Genomic DNA, 18,329 nt, shown 5'->3' on the forward strand with positions numbered 1-18,329 from the left:
CTACATGGAGTACGCCAAGACCCTTCATGATAAGGTCACGAAATACATATGTCTATCCCCTAATACTATCATCATCAGTTTCCAAACATCTAAATACATGTAGTCAACCATATTGTTTAACCACATATGCCACAAGATATCTGACTCAGATTTAACGGCTACAACTTACAATCGTAACATCCTATAGTGCACAGATATTTTCGGCTATGTTTTCTCCTTTCATCACTATCGAGTCACCTATTTTCTCCTTTCATCACTATCGAGTCACCTTCAAACACTTTCATTTCTCCACTTTCATACTTGTAACAACATCCATTACAGTCTAAAGTACCCAATGAAATAACATTCTTCCTTAGACCCGGTTCATGCTTTACATCATATATAGTTCTTACAACACCATCATACATTTTCATTTTGACATTTCTAATAACAAATATTTTGCATGATATATCATTTTGCATCAAAATACAACCAGTATAAACTGACCTGTAGGTGTCAAACCATTTTCTAGGATAAGAGCATCTAATATCTAAGATCCAATAATCACCCGTGAGGCTCTCCGAACCCGAGGAAACACATAGCATATCTTTTTCACTACAAACCGAAATTTTCGGTTCTATCAAAATTGACAATGTCAAAGTTCACAGAAGAAAATGTAGAGGTCATTACAACTTCGCTATGATAGCATTTGTTGTGAAAATACCCCTCAAACAATGCACAATAGAACATGTATATTTTGTAAAGGATCAAACAAAATCAAATGCAAGAATATAAATGGTGATTATCCAGAATTACTCCATAACCACAGCAAATAAACAAAGCAATAATAAGAGCAATGACACTAGGAATTACGTGGTTCGACAAAGCCTACATCCACGGGAGCAATCGGTAAGGTTTCACAGTGAAAATCACCAAATACACAATACAACGATTTTCAATGATCTTCTATCTTCACAATATACCCATAATGGTATATTTAACAACCCCACAGAGGCTTCCCCTATAAATACCCAACCATTCTAACGTTTATATTCAAAATTTGAAATCATCCTCGTAGCCCCTGATTATGCGTCCAAGTTGCATAATTAAGTATTTAAATACATTAATTAAATGTCACTATTTTAATTAAATACTTAATTATGTCTCGTACTTTAATCAGTGAGATCATTTGATAATTTATAGATAATTATCTTATTTTTATCGAAAATTTACAAGCATTTGGGTTTTACTATTGCAGGATAAATTTTTGGACATTAAAACCGAAATTAAAAATGCACATACTTGTTTGAGGCATTTGCATGTGTAAAAATTGAAGAAACAAGGCCACATGAGATGTGGAAGCACATGCACATGAAGCCGGGCCATGAACACATCCATGCATGAAAGGGCAACAGGGTTTTATGTGGCCTGATGTAACCACGTTGATGTCCATGGGTAGCAATGAGAAATGGGCTACTGTGAGCTGGGAATAAATTGGCAAGGCAAGTATTCGTTTGGGCTTCAAAGTGGAGAAAGGCATGCACGTAGGCCTAGAGTGAAGAACCCATGCCATGCGTGAAGGCTATACATGTGTGAAGAGGTGCAGGCTTGAAGAGGAGCAATCCGTGAGCTGGAGAAGAAAAGGAAGGCCCTCGTTTGTTTGTGTGAAGAAAATTAAACAAAAAAAAAAATAGTGGGTTGGGTTTTTGATGTGACTCGGCCATGCAACGCTTGTGTGTGTGGCCGTGTAGATGGGAGGTAGCTTGTGTGCTGCGTTGCTTTTGGTAGGGAGTTGGGGCAAGGTCTTAGTAGGCGCTGGCACGTGATGGAAGGGTTGGGAGGATTTTATTATTAGAAAAAGAGAGTGAAAAAAGAGCTTTGGGGATGTAAGGGCTACTTTTGGGTAGCTAGGGTTTCTTGGGGGGTGTTGTGTTGCGTGTGGGGGGTTGTTTGCTAATCTTGGGAGCTGCTCCGCAGCTGGACACAAGGGAGATCCGATCTGCTTCTCACCTTATGGCAGGCTACTTCCTCTTCCATTGCTCTCTCTCTCTCTCTCTCTCTTGTTTTAATAATTGTTGGAATATTATTAAATTTAATTATCTTTATTTTATTTAATGTCATTATTGAATTTAACTTTTACTTGGATTATTTATATTATTTGTTTTTATTCTCCCTCTCTCTCTCTCTTTGAATTTAAGTACTTGTTTGGATTATTTAAATTGTTAAGTTCAGTATTTTTTTAAAATAATTGTTGAAATTAAATTCTTCTTGCGTTATTTATATTATTAAATTCAATTTGTCTCTTTTTTATTTTGAAGTTATTGTACAAATTAGTATTTGTTAAGTATTTTTGTTATTGAGTTTACCTTACCCTTATTTAAAGTTAATGTTGAAACTAAGTATTTGTTTAAGTCTCTCCCTCATTCTCTCTCTTTGCTTTATGGGTGTTTAGTTGTTTGCTCTAGTCAATGTCATGTTCAATATCTTGTTAGAGTTTTAATTAGTTTAAATTTAGTTATCTTTATTTAAGAGTTGTTTGAGTTTATCTATTGTTAGGTTTATTTTATTTACTTAGTTGAGCTTTACTTATTGTTAGTTTAGTTTATTTTTTTTTTAGTTGAGACATTGCATAATCTTTATAATTCATTCAAGTTATCATTGTGTTGAGTTGGGTGTTTAATCTTAAGTCATTGTTGAGATTTAATTTTAGTTTATCTTTGTTTAATTAGTGAGTTGTTTGGTTGGTCTTACGCGAGTTAAATTTTTAGTTTAAGTTTTGCATCATTTCAATTCCGTTATGTATATTTTAAAACCCCAAAGAAACCGAATCTAATCCATGCTCAATAAAATTGTTTTCTTATTTTCTTTTTCCTATTTTGCGCTAGTTTAAAACTAATCTGCATTCTCTCAGGAGACGATCTGGCCTGTTTGGGCTAATTATTACATCACGTAACTCTTATACTTGGTATAACCATAGTGCTACTCATTTTTAGAAGTGAGTCAACCCCAATTCAATTCGTCGACGAATAGGCATATTCATTGACAACTTTTGAATGTTTGAATTTTATCTGCTCTCGTTATTTCCATTCATCGACGAATTAGGTCTATTCATCAATGAATGCATGTGTTGTACTGCACCAATGACTTCACATATGTTTTTCTTCCTTTATTTATGTACTCCATCAAGTATAAGAGCCGCAAAAACACAACAAGCCTTATATAAAGGGATCCAGAAGGGAGGGAGGGAGAGAGAGAGAGAGAGAGGCCATTAAAAAAAGATTTATTAAAAAGTAATAAATAAAGGCAGGGGAGTGTAACTCAGGTGTAGCTGTTGAAGCCACACTGCCAGTGTGGTTGGTAGAGGTGACGTGTGAATGAATGTAAAGGAAGACAAAGGTAGATGAATGGTATGGGGCGAGAGAAACTGATTTGAGAGAGGCAGGAAGAAAAAAAATGAGTAAATAGAGAGAGAAAGCGGAGTCTCCGCCGGCGGAAATGGTGGAGACCTGTCGGCTAATGTGCAAGGGGGGAGAGGAAGAAGACCGAGGGGGCAATGCCCAAAGTAGTGTTGTTTTCCACCTATTTTTTAAATTGTTTTTGAAAAATAAATTTTTTTTTTACTTTTTTTAAAAAAATTATTTTAATTTTCAATTTTTAGAAATTTGAATATTATATTATTAAAATATCATAATATTTAATTTTTTTTGAAAAAAAAAATGTGGGGTCCACCAAAATGTCCAAAAATTTCAAGTGTCTAGAAATTACAAAAAAAAAAAAAAAAACTAGAATTTCACCTCGATTTGCCTACAAAAGCCCAAAATTATAGTCTGACTCACCATTTTGGACCAAATGAGCTCGCCTATTTTTCTAATTATTTAAAATAATCATTTTAAATTTTTTTGAAAAATTATTTTAATTTTCAATTTTTTAAAACTTGAACATTTTATTATTAAAATATTATAATTTTTAATTAGTTTTTTTGGGAAAAAAAATTTATTAAATTAAAGGAAAAGGCATGTGGGGTCCACCAAAATGGCTAAAAATTTTAGGAGTGCAAAATTACAAAAAAAAAAAAAAACTAGAATTTTACCTCTATTTACGTACAAAAGCCCAAGTTACATTCTAACTCCTCACTATTTTGGATCATTCCGAATCATTAGGTGTAGATAGATTTGGTAAAAATAGAGTTGAAAAACCATAAATGTAGGGACTGTTGACTTTGGTGTATTTTCAAGAAGGGGGTGAATTGGATATTTAAAAATTTATGCCTAGATATAACTATCCAGCAGCAGTATATACACAACCTACGGTCCATCTAAGTATTTCCCAGTATCACAAATATTCTACTGAGCAGATATTTAATCAATTTAAAGCAATTTCAGTATATCAAACATTCAGCGCAATAAATATTAAGATACAAGTGTAGAAAGTAAATTGCGCAAAATAAAATTGACACCAAATATGTTATCGAGGTTTGGCCAATACTGCTTACATCCCCGCCTCAACTCGAAAGTCAGAGGATTCCACTAATGCTCACTTAACTGGTGGAGCGGCAACGTATAATCCTAGGTCAAATTACCAGGGCTAACCTCAACCTTTACACACTCTCCTTACGGGGTGGAGACGACCCTACCGATCCTTACAGGCTAGATCAACACCCTCTTAAGCCACGCCTAGAATACAATCAATGAATATGAAATTTACATACAATTCAAATGCTTCTAACACAAGCACATATGTACCAATATCAATCAATGCAAAACAAGCAAACAAGAACTATAAGCTCAGTGCAATATGCGTGCAATAACACTCGATCTAATATCAATATTCGATCAAGAGCAAAAGTGTATTCTCAATCAAACTTTGAAACACTTTATCAATATATATATATCAATCAAAAGTGGAGTTTCAAAGATTTCCAACAAATGTAATCAAAATATCTCTAAAATAATTTTCTCAAAATTCTAGCACAAGAGATATTTGAAAAATAAGCTTGTGGAAAATATTTTTGCACAATCACAACACAAGCTTACAATTCTTGCAACACAATTGCCAAGACTCACAAGCTACAAAGTTTTCTCCACACAATGATTATTAATTAAACCGGGGGGGAGGGGGGGAAACTTAGCTAAACTCTCAATAGAAAAACAATCAAACAATCACTCCAATAAGAGTTTGAGCAATAGGGAATAATGTAGAATCACTCAAAGGCACTCTCACCAAGTTTGATTTATAAAAAGAATAGTAATGGGTGAGTGTATAGGTTGTGTATTGGAAGAATAAGCTTTGAAAATTTTAGAGGATTTTTCTTTTAATCAAATTGCTAATCTTGACTTAATCTTGCAAATGAGGCCATATATATAGACATGCCAAATATTTTGACTAATGGGGACATCGGGGAAATTATTAAAATTATTTTAAATGAGTTTAAAAAATATAACCTTGATTTACCCTAATTAACCCGCGGTAAATTTTGGCTAACCCGAGAGTTTTGGTCGACTGAACCTGGGTTTGGTCGTCCGAAAAGACACATGAAGAAAAGTGCTTTTTATGTGTTCGAGTGCCCGAAAAATGGTTCGGATGGCTGAGTCTAAGGCGATTTCCAACCTACTTGAGGTTCGGTCGCCTGGGCCTAAATTCAATCTGCCAAACTTGCCGCTTCAGTCACCCGAGGTATTTTTGAACGTCAAGTTCAGGTGCCCAGGTTGTTGGAAAAGTCAAGATTAAATGTTTGGTCGACCGAGAACATTCAGTTCATTTTGATTCGGTCACCTAAAGTCAGGTCAACGTTATGACTTTTCATACGTTCGATCGACTGAGGCTTTTTTAATGCCAAGGTTCGGTTGCTCGAAACCTTTACAACTTAAAACCTAAGTCATGTCTTTGAAAATAGATTTCCTCTAATAGCATATATGATAATGGGGACTTATTAACACTTGTGCAAGGACCTAGGGTCTTTCTAAGGTCATTTTGAGTTTATGGTTCCTATATGAATGATGTGCATCAATTATTACAGACATTCGCTTAAATAGATATTACATACCCTTGATAAATAAAAATATAACTTAAAACAAAAATCATTCTTCATGCGTTGCTCCTTTACAATTCCATGGAATACACCGGGGTATGCTCATTTAGGTGCTTTTTATGACTTCCAAATTGCATCATCATCTGTGCTAACTATAACATAAGCCTGCTCAAATACTCAAAGCACACAAATGAGATACTATGGTTTGTCATAATCATAATAGGGGTCTGACCAAAAAGTCAACAGGGACTTCTACCTCGATTTGTGTGCCAAAGGGTGAAATTACTGGGAGGACATTGCCTTACCATTTCAGACTACTTTGGATTATTCGGTGCAGCCAAAATTGGCAAAAATACCAAAAGATCCAAATATGACATGGTTTTACCTCAATTTGCGTGACCAAAGTAAAAAATGCTATCAGACTTCTTCTTACCATTTCGAATTTCTACGAATCACTTGATGCTATCAAATTTGGCATAAAAAGACCAAAACAACTTGAAACTACATATTTTTACCTCAATTTGCATACCTAAAAGGTAAAATCACTATCAAACTTCTTTTTATCATTTCATACTGCTTAGAATCACTCGGTATAGTCAAATTTGGCCAAAAGGTTTTGCCTCCATTTGTGTCCCCAAAATCAAAATTATCTTCTTACCTCTTCTTACCATTTTGGACTACTCCAAACCACTCGGTACAATCAGAATTGGTAGACATGCCCAAAATGATAGAAGTTTTGTCTTGGATTGCATGCATAAGGTTAAAATCTCTATTAGACCCCATCTTAAAATTTTGGATCATTCTAAATCAGCTGAGACAATAAAAAAGGGTAAAAACAAAGTGAAAAAGGAAAATAAAGGTAAAAAGGTAGAAAACTCAAAAAGACTTGGTGACCTCCGTTTTGGGCATACTACATGAATCATTTTCTTCCAATTCACCCAATTGAGAGTTTTTTTCTCTATTATATTAAGAACTATTAAATCCTTCCTCACTATCTCATTTCAAGTTAATTTAGGGTCACCCTTACCCATTTTCATGCCAAAAATAATAACTAACTCACTCCTCCTCATAGGTGCCCCTACTAGTTATACGCTTCAAATGCCCAAATCATTTAAGCTGCCTCTCCATTATCTTGCCTTCAATAGATGCTATATCTAAATTATTTTGTATATGCTCATTTTTTACTTTATATTTATAATATTATACCATTCGTCCACCTTAACATTCAAATTTCAACAATTTTCACTTTTTGTATATGTTGTTTCTTAGTTGCCCAACATTCTAAGCTATAAATCATATCCAACCTTATAACTGTCATATAAATTTTCCCTTTTAATTTTATGGGTATTATACAATCATACAACACACCTGATGCATTTTTTCCATTTTATCTAACCTATTTTAATTCTATATACTACGTTTTCTTCAATTTCCCCTTCCGCTTGCATAATAGATCCAAGACTCTATATTGGCTATCCAAAGTTTTAAATTAAATTCCACTCCAATCACTAATCAACATGATATCATTTGCAAACAACACACACCAAGGGATCTCATTTTGAAAATTCCTAATAAGTTCATCAATTACTGAAGTAAAAAAAAATAAGGACTCAAAGTAGAACCTTCATATACACCTACTGTGATTGGAAAATCTTTAGATTCCCCTCCTACATTCCTAATGCTTGTCACTACTTTATCATATGTATACTTAATGACATTAATATATCTACTACAAACTCCCTTTTTTCTAAAACCCACCAAAGAACTTCCAAAGGTATTTTATCACAAGCTTTCTCTAGGTCAATAAAAACCATATGCAAGTCACTTTTCTTTTCCCTAAACTACTCCATTAAGCTTCTTAAAAGATAAATAGCTTCTAATGTTAATCTCCCAAGCATAAAACCAAATTAATTTTTTGAAATTCTTGTTTCTAGTTATATTCTATGTTCAATAACCCTTTCCCATTATTTCATCGTATGACTTACAATCTTAATTCCACGATAGTTATTATTGTTTTGAATATCACTTATATTTTTGTTATAAAGATACTAACATACTTTTTCACCATTTTCTGACATTTTTTTCGTTTTTATAATAATGTTGAATAAATAAGTTAACCAAATATTTCCTTTATCCCCTAAACATTTTCAAACTTCAATTGGTATTTTATCTAGTCCTATGGATTTCCCACTTTTCATCTTGTTTAATGCCATCTTAACTTCAAGAACTCTAATTTTGCGATTAAATCTCGTACTTTTAGTCTTCTCATTATTTGTCACTTCCAAGTTTAATCTTTCATTTTGGTTTTCGTTAAACAACTAATCAACGTATCTTCGCCACATTATTTTTATGTCTTCTTCTCTAGTTAAGACATTATCATTCTCGCCCTAAGTATCTTCCTCTAAACTTACCTATAACTCCTTTTGCTATCCTTATGATAGAATTAGTCTATTCCAAATAGTATTTATAACTACCTTATCTCCCTGTAGTCCAATCGCACTCTTTAATCATCTTATCTTTGAATTTTACTATAGTATCTCCCTTCAAGCTCCACTATCTAATCCTTTTGCGTTGATTTATGTTTCTCTATTTCTTCCAATTTTTTTAATATGTATATCTAATACTGTGACTCGATATTGTGCAACCAAACTTTCACTTCAGATAACTTTACAATCCTTACAAGATAGGTGATCCTCATTCCTAATTAAGAAAAAAATCTATTTAATTTTTATTATGCTCACTCTTGAAAGTTATTAAGTGTTCTTCTCTTTTTATAAAGTATTCAATATAATCAAATCATAAGACATGGAAAAATTTAAGATTGTATCAATGGCCTCATTTTCTATCTTCATATCCATGATCTCCATGTATCCTCTGATAGCCAATATTAACCTTTCCAAGGTGTCTACTCAAATTAGCTCTTAAGAATGTATTTTTAGACAAATGGTATCCTTTGTAAAAATATACTATCCATATCTTCCCAAAATTATTTTTTAAGATTTTATGCGTAGCATACTCACTAATGTCATTCACTATTTCCAAGCTTAGAACTATCTTGATTTTAATGATCTTATCCCATATTCTTTTAACATCTACTACATTATCTTTTAAGTCTTTGTCTACAATAATTTCCACGCCATTTTATGTTTTTATTTTCCGTTGTACCAAAGTTTAAATCCTGATTTTCAATTTCTCTAACTTTTTCTCCTACCCATTCCGTCTCTTGAAGGTATAAGTTAACTTTCCTTCTAAACATTATTTCAACAATTTCAATACTTTTGCTTGTAAGAGTCCCTATATTCCAAGTTGCTAATGTAATCTTGGTTTCTTATGCTAATTTATTAGCTCGCTCTCTCTCTCTCTCTCTCTCTCTCTCTCTCTCTCTCTCTCTCTCTCTCTCTCTCTCTCTCTCTTATATTGATCCGGTTTATTCTCTTGAAATAGGTGAATTTGGTAAGAACTCATGATAATAAGATTTGACAAAATTTTATGCTAGCTGTCAGCTATCTAACACAACCCTGCTCCTTTATCTAGGCTTGGGACCGACTATGTGTACAAAGATAATTATGGATGTCTGTTCGTTCATATTAAATAACATACTAAACTCATACAAATTAAGATAAAAGAAACATACAAACTCAATTGCAAGTACACATGCAACTTACACAAACATGCAATTGATCATACATACAAACATAACTACAAGTAAACTTGCAACTCACATACAAACAAGCACGTAATCACATAAAAATCATACATGCAAGACATGCATGAATAATTAGCACAAAAGCTAGAGAGTTTAATGGGATTACCATCGAGCAAACCCAAAGTGATTCTCCTAGATCCTTCGCCCCTTAGGAGATGAATGAGGACTACATAATCTTATTTTATTAGGCCCTCCTCATAGGAGTGTGTACACAAACACAAAAGCAAATAAAAACATGGAATCATATATTTAAACATTATGAAACACATTAAAACATTCAACAAAAAGCCATCCAAAGTTTAAAAACATTGAAAAATGATATTAAAAAAAAAACAACAAACAAGAAAAGTCCTAGAAATTTGTTTACTAATTTTATCTATTCTTTAGGATTTTTCTACAATTTTTAACGATTTTTAAAGGAATTTTTCATTTTTTTGTGATTTTAAATTTTATGATTTTTTTATGTTCTTGAATTTCAAAACTCCAAAAAAAATCTTGAATTTTCCTATAATTTTCTACACTTCTAAATTATTTTAAATGAATTTTAAGAAATTTTCTCAAAATTTTCACCAATTTTCTCAAAATTAAAGTTAATTACTATTTTAAATTTTTAAAAACAAGTTTAGATTAAAAACTACCTAAACTTTCCTATGCAATTTTACTACTTTCCCCAAAAAATTATAATTTTTATTTTAAAAAAATAATTATTTAATTTTTTTTAAAATCAAATGGGTTGAACTAGGTTGATTGGGTCACCTTGTTTAAAATCGGGTCAACCCCCTCAATTGGATCAATGAGTAAAATAATTGGGTCAATGGGTCAACCCAAGCCAACATTGGTTAACCAGGTCAAATCAGTCAACTCAGACCCAAATAAAAATGTCCAAAAAATAAAAGAGAAAGGTGAATCTTTTGCTGACATGTGGCCTGACCACGTGAAAAATTATACAGAGGACCCCCCTCCACATGTCTGTGTGTCTGTTTCCTTAATTATAAAATGATCCATCTTTGACATTAATGAATGTAGAACCAATTTGCTACATGTCTAATATTAAGGAAACAAACACACAGACATGGAGGGGGAGATCCCCATTATAATTTCTCAGCCATGTATTAGCAACCAAACACACCCCCTTCTCTTCTCTCTCCTTGTGCACAAATTAAAGACATGAACATGGAGGGTGGTTGAGCTAGCCCCATATGCCATCGTCGTTGCATCCTAACAACAGGCCACCGCCAGCCACCACCTCTGCTCATTGTTGACTGGCATGCAGCCACTGTAGGACCTACCAGAGTTCACTGGAGCTCCGACAATTTTTTTTTTTTTTTCATTTTTTATCTCTTTACTTTTCAATTCCCCACTCTTTCACTTTGATTCCTTACACACTCTCTCTCTCAATCTCTCATCTCTTCTCTGCATTTCTCTCTCCCTTCTTCTCTTTATTATCTATTGCTCCCTCTCTATTTTCCTTCTCGTCCAACCACTCTCTCTCTCTCTCTCTCTCTCTCTCTCTCTCTCTTTCAAATTTCTCTCTCCTCTCTCTCTTCTTGGCGACTTTCCCTCTCTTCAATTTCTCTCTCCCAACTCATTTTTTTTCCCAGTTTTCTTTTCTCTACTCTCACCTTGTTTAAAATTGGGTCAACCCCGTCAATTGGATCAATGGGTAAACTGATTGGGTCAATGGGTCAACCCAAGCCAACATTGGTTAACTAGGTCAAATCGGTCAACTCGGACCCAAATAAAAGTGGCCAAAAAATAAAAGAGAAAGGTGAATCTTCTACTAACATGTGGTTTGACCATGTGAAAAATTATACAGAGGACCCCCCTCTATATGTCTGGGTGTCTGTTTCCTTAATTATAAAATGGTCCATCTTTGATATTAATGAATGTAGAACCAATTTGCAACATGTCTAACAGAAAGGAAACAAACACACAGACATGTGGAGGGGGAGATCCCCACTATAATTTCTCGGTCATGTATTAGCAACCAAACACACCCCCTTCTCTACTCTCTCCTCATGCACAAATTAAAGATGTGAACATGGAGGGTGGCTAAGCTACCCCCAACTGCCATCGCCGTTGCGTCGCAACAGCAGACCACCACCGATCACCACCTCTGCCCATTGTCGATTGCCCTGTTAGCCACTGTAGGACCTACCAGAGTTCATTGGAGCTTTGATGATTATTTATTTATTTTTTTATCTCTTTACTCTTCAATTCCCCACTCTTTCGCTTTGATTCCTCACACACACTCTCTCTCAATCTCTCATCTCTTCTCTACATTTCTCTTTCCCTTCTACTCTTTATTATCTATTGGTCCCTCTCTATTTTCCTTCTCTTCCAACCACTCTCTCTCTCTTTTTCGAATTTCTCTCTCCTCCTTCTCTTCTTGGCTATTTTCTCTCTCTTCGATTTCTCTCTCCTAACTCTTTTTTTTTTGTTTTCCCAGTTTTCTTCTCTCTCTCCCCCCCCCCCCCAAAATTCATATGCAGTTTCCTTTGATTTTCAATTAGTTCAATAGCAAAGATTCAAGTTTACATAAAATGATTAACCAATTTTGGCTCACCTTAGTTCATCAAAACATAGATTCATAGTAATGTCATTTGCATATATGTACAACCATCCAAACATTCCACTTCACCTACAGATTATGTTATCAACTCGACTATATCATAAAATTTCATCCACATAAATTTATGAGTATTTAGCGCTTTAATCAAACAGATCATGAACCCTTTAGTTTATCACAGCACAAAATTATGATAAATTAGGATGAGTTTTGCATAGCTTCTGTTGGATTACAATATGGATTAAACTCCTTGAGAGCTAGCTCCTATCTTTCACATTGCATTTGAGTATCTACTCAACCTTTAGAGAGCTAATTCCTTTGAATTCTTCTAGGCACCATCACCTTATGAGTTCTTCTTAGTTGCCTTTCTTCAATATGCTTCTCCTTTTACTTGATCCATTCTTGATGAACTTCTTCAATGGAAAAAGGATTCATGGCCGGCTATGGAGAATTGTCTTCCCTCCTTTTTCTGGGATTTTGAGCGAGATGAGAAAGAAAGGGAGAAACCTGCGTAGGATCCCCTTGAAAAAATCCAATCCCCTCTCCTCTATGTACGAGCCCCTCATAAAATAATCACCTTCTTTTATTTTTTATTTTATTTTTTTTATTTTCAAAAATTGGTTAGAGAGAATCTCCAGTTTGCAAATATTTTTCAATTATTTCAAGTGTTTTTTTAGAGAGAAAATGAGATGGTACCATCTGGCAAGAAGTTAGATGGAATATGCTTATGGTTAAAGGGGGGGATATGGTGTGCGTGCGTCTAAGAGAATTTGAGTAAGCTCAAAGGAAAAATTGGGTGTGTGCCCCTGCATTTAAGTGCATGTATGTGTGATTAAGTAACGAAATGTGAGGTTGAGTGTGATTTAAGGATATTTGGATGATTAAATGTGATAAAAATGAAATTGGGGATTACATGTGTTAAAAATGTGTGAATCAGATTTCAATTTGATGAATTTGATGTTAATTTGTGTTCAATGTGTGAATTTGGTGTCAAATTGAGTTCAAAATGCAAATTTGGTTAGAAGTTCAAGATTTAATTGAGCTCAATTTGAAAAATTGAAGTTCAATTTGACCATCATTTTTAAAATCGGGATTCAATTTGATCCAATTTTGCAAATAAATTGTCAATTGAGACCTAATTGTGAAAATTGAGGTTCAATTGGACTAAAATTTGATATTTAGAAATTAATTGAGTCTCAATTTGAAAAAACAAAAAAAAGAATCAAATTTGGTGAAAGTGAAGTTTTCTGATTTTGAGTTTGATGTTTGTGATGAAATTGTCCATGTTTTGTGCTTTGTATGAATGTTTTGTAATTGAAATTTGACGATTTTGTGTGTTGAGTAGGTGAAAATGTCATGAAGATGGAATTGATAGATTTTGTATTGGTTGTAGCTTTACCATGATCCCAAGAGGGGGGGGTGAATTGGTATTTTTAAAATCTATCCCCTACATATTCCTCCTAACAACAATATGTTCACAATCCTACGGTCAATCTAGTACAAGTAATATCATAAGTTAAATAAAGCAGATTAATCAATTACACAAGCACCAGAAAGCAGTAAAGAGAAGGGTGACACACAAATATGTTATCGAAGTTCGGCCAACTGCCTACGTCCCCGCCTTGGCTAACCAGCACAAGGATTATCACAATAACTTGCTCACTTAGATGGGTCAAGCGGCACCTATACAAACCAGGTCAAATTAACACAGGGCTGACCTCAACCTTTACACCAATCCTTACCGGGTTGGATTACCACCCCCTCAGACCACACCTGGAATCTCTCAGATATACAATCAAAAGGTACAATATAAGGGTGCTTTCACGTAAAGCGGATTTGTACCACAAATGCGCACAATCACAAACACCACAGATGATTTAAAATGTAAGCTCAATGTAGTCTAAATAGTTCAACTCTCAAAGATATTTTCTATTAGTGTAGTGAGTATGTGAGAGTATCAATAACAATCTGTGTATTTCAAAATGTTTCAATCAAATGTGTTCACACAGAATACCAAGCAAGCCTCAATAATATCAATCAATAGAATATCTCAATCACATGAATATGTATATGCTTGGATTGCAAAATATATATGATCTTTGTTTCCAGCAAAAATATATGAATGAATAAATATTGCAACAAAGATGTTTCACCTCAAAAACAAATATCTCCTCAAATGGTTTTCAAAATAAAAAGCAATAGATACTTGTAAATGATTTTGAAAATATTTTGCAACCAAAAGAAAATGCAAGCTTCTCAAGATGTTTCAACGAATATGCAATCTTAGAAGATCTAGTAAATTCTTCTTAGGATGAACTTATCAGCAAAGTCCATAAGAATCCTTTTGGGTTTGGCTCTTAACAAAATGAAATAATCTCACATCAAAGAGAGAGCAAACCTTTCAATCCAAACACTCAAGAACACTTACAGATGATTTAATAATTTTTGAAGGTAAGCTAGAGTGTATTTGGAAGAGTATGAGCAATGAGAAATAATTTTTCTTGAGAGAGAATTTAATTTTCTATTTTTGCTAATCGATACTTAATTCTCCCAAATGAAGTAGTATATATAGACATACCGAAGTTTTTGACCATTGGGGACCTATTAGGGTTTGTTAGAAAAGTTTAATGATGTTTAAAACATTTTAACCCTGTTTAAAAATTTTAACTGCGGTAAAAAATTAAGTGCAACCCGAGAGGTCCGATCGACCAGAACAATTTCGATCGACCAAGTCTCATATAGTTCGGTCGACTAGGGGAATATTGAACTAAGGGCTCGGTCGACCAAGAGAGGGTGATTTCTCAATTTTTTGAGGTTCAATCAACCAGACCATTTTAAACTGGCTAGTTCGGTCGACCAGACCGCTGAGATTTCTCTCGAGGACCCTCGGTCGACCAGGTAGTTGGTGTACAAAATGGCTCGGTCGACCAAATCGTCAAAATGTTGACCCAGGGAGGTTTTGGTCTACCAGGGCTTTTTGAACTACCTGGTTCGGTCAACCAGGGCCTTGCTCAACTGTTGACCCAAGCCCGGTTCGGTCAACTAGGCCAAAATGAACTGCACTGGCCGGTCGACCGAAAGTGCACCAATTGTCCATTTCGGTCCCGTCTTGAAATGTACAAACCCTATTTGAGTGCCTAACAAACACATATGCAAATTTGTGTGTCCTAGGGTCATTTATGTCCAAAATTAAGACACCGAAAAAGTCCGGTGTCGATCAACCGAAGGGTGCACCCTAAGGTCATGCTAAGGTCATTTTCCATTATGATTTGGTTTGAGTTTACTAGAAAAAACATGCATGTGTTGTGTGTGCTTATTACAAACCAAATGTCCTAATTACTATTACAGACCAAATAGACATAAATGCATTACAAAAGAAGATTTGGTCTTCAACTTCACTTTCTCTTTGTGCCGTCAATGTATTTGCTAATGTAGACCTGCACAAGAACTAGAAATTCATTAAATACAGGAGTATTTGTCATTATCAAAACCGGGCGTGACCTATAAGGTCAACAGGTTGTATGATGTGTAGACAAAATATAGAGGTTTTGAGCTGTGAAAATGACATTTGGGAAGGCGAAGGTGTAGCATGTGTACATAGTTGGGAACCACACCCCTTTTGTTATAAATGATACAAATAAGAGGATAAGTGAAGAGAATAAAACATTGAGGGAGGTTGAGTATGGAAAAACTCTAAAAGAAATTAGGAGCTCATCATAGTAAATGGAAAAAAAAGGAAATTAAAGGAAAAGAAGGGATTTTTATGATATTTTATGCTCAAGGAAGAATATTCTTTTGTTTTTGAATCACTTAAGCCTAAAATGAAAACAAATAAGGGATATTTAAAATTTTTTTATTCAGCCGAAAAAAAAACTAGTTTTTTTATTTTATTTTATCAAATGGGTAAATGTATTGATCAACTGTATATATACAACTACTCTGGGCATACCTAGGTCAACCAAATACAAGTGAGATAAACTGAATATGCATCCAAAAGAATACATCAAAATTCGGGCATACCTAGGGGCCAAAATGACCAATCAAGAGATAATGTGCCCAAAATATTACAAGAGCATCAACATGCTCAACAATATCAAATTGAGTACATATCAAATTTATCAAAAACCACCCTATAGATATGTCTTTGGATTACTTTAATTAATTCCATAGGAGGTAATACATAGTTTTCAAATCTTTTCCTATTTCTAAAGTGCCAAATAAAGTATATCGTGGTAGCTAATCCAATCCTTCTTCCATCTGAAAGAAACCCCTTACCTTTCTCTTCTATGTGTAACCATTTCACCGCAACCTTAATCGTACTCATTGCTCTTTTAATTCCCAACCACTTCCTTATGCTTCCCCAAACCTCAGCTAAGAATTTACACCTAAAGAAGAGGTGGTCTTAGGTCTCTACATCCTCCATACAGAATGGGCATCTCTGATCTATCCCATCTACTGGTAGTATATCACAAGTTGGAAGCTTACCTTTCCAACCAAGCCATAGGCAAAATGCATGTTTCAGTGTATTCCCATTATACCATATTCCTTTCATTCATGTCATTTTTTGAGACTTTCCCCTCCAAAATTCATAGTACATGTGTGAGCTGCATTTTATTTCATTCATCACTATTTTGGCTGCATCCACACCCCCAGAATTCTGTAGTAACTTATTTGTAATTTCAATCAAGCTCTTGAACAAGGGAGAATCATCTTTTTTTGCTACAGCATCCCAAATTCCATAATTTTTTAAATAGATCTGATGGATCCATTTCGTCCACAAACTATCCTTTTTAGCTTGTATATTCCACAAGGCTTTTGTCAGTAATGCTTTGTTCCACACCTTGAGATCTAGCACTCCCAGGTACTGGGTGTTAATACAACCTAATGTAGAAGGATGTTCCCATCTCTTACAAAGACTTGCAAACCCTTGGTTCATAAAAGGATTAAAAATGTTTACATGCCCAAGAATTTGTTGGTTGAAGGCCTAAAAAAATTTTATAGGATTTTCCCAAACTGCAGAGCCTTTCCTATGATCCTTTCAGCTGTAAAATCTTTGATAAAGCTTGATTATATTTTCCCGTGGTGAAGTTAAGATAGTACTAGTTTTCAGCAAATAGCAAATGATCTAGAGGCCTTATCTAAAGAAATAGAACTTATAGACCCCCTGAAAAGGGTAGAGAGACCCTAAAAGGTGCCTCTAAGGACTCAAAGTAGGATTGGGCAAAATTAGGTGCGTACAATAAGTAATAATTAATTTAACTATTATACATATGAAAGTTTGACATTGATCAATTTCTTAATATTCCAGGCATCTAACTAGGAAGAATTGGTGCAATCTTTCACTCGTATCCCGTGACCATGATCCACTACATGTGCCATAATCTTACAATCCCACTTAGGACTCCCAGGTACTGGGTGCTAATACAACCTAATGTAGAAGGATGTTCCCATCTCTTACAAAGACTTGCAGACCCTTGGTTCATTAAAGGATTGGAAGAGTTTACATGCCCATGAATGTGTTGGTTGAAGGCCTAAAGGATTTTATGGGATTTTCCCAAACTACAGAGCCTTTCCTATGATCCTTTCAGCTGTAACATCTTTGATAAAGATTGATTATATTTTCCCATGGTGAAGTTAATATAGTACTAGTTTTCAGCAAACAACAAATGATCTCATTATCAAGGAAAGTGATCTTCCGATTTGGGTAAATAAATAAGCTAATAAATAAATTCATCCCATCTTAAATCATGAAATGGGAAATGAATTACAATTTAACTTGTGTAGGCACTTAAAATCAGGTGTGTTTTGGTAATAGGACTCCATTTGAGACTTCATTACATCTTGTTTGCCCTTGCTTTTCGAGGACTCTAGGTACTCCATAGTAATGGTTTCCTTCTCACTACACTGCTAGGTTTTGCAGAACTCAAAAAAACCAAGGAAAGCCTATGCCAGTAGATACTAGCTCTATGTTTGATAAGCTGCAATGGAATGAAATAATAATTGAATGAAATAAAATATTATATAACAAATATCTAAACTCAATATAA

Source organism: Malania oleifera, chromosome 8 (assembly GCF_029873635.1).
Source record: "Malania oleifera isolate guangnan ecotype guangnan chromosome 8, ASM2987363v1, whole genome shotgun sequence".
Lineage (NCBI taxonomy): Eukaryota > Viridiplantae > Streptophyta > Magnoliopsida > Santalales > Ximeniaceae > Malania > Malania oleifera.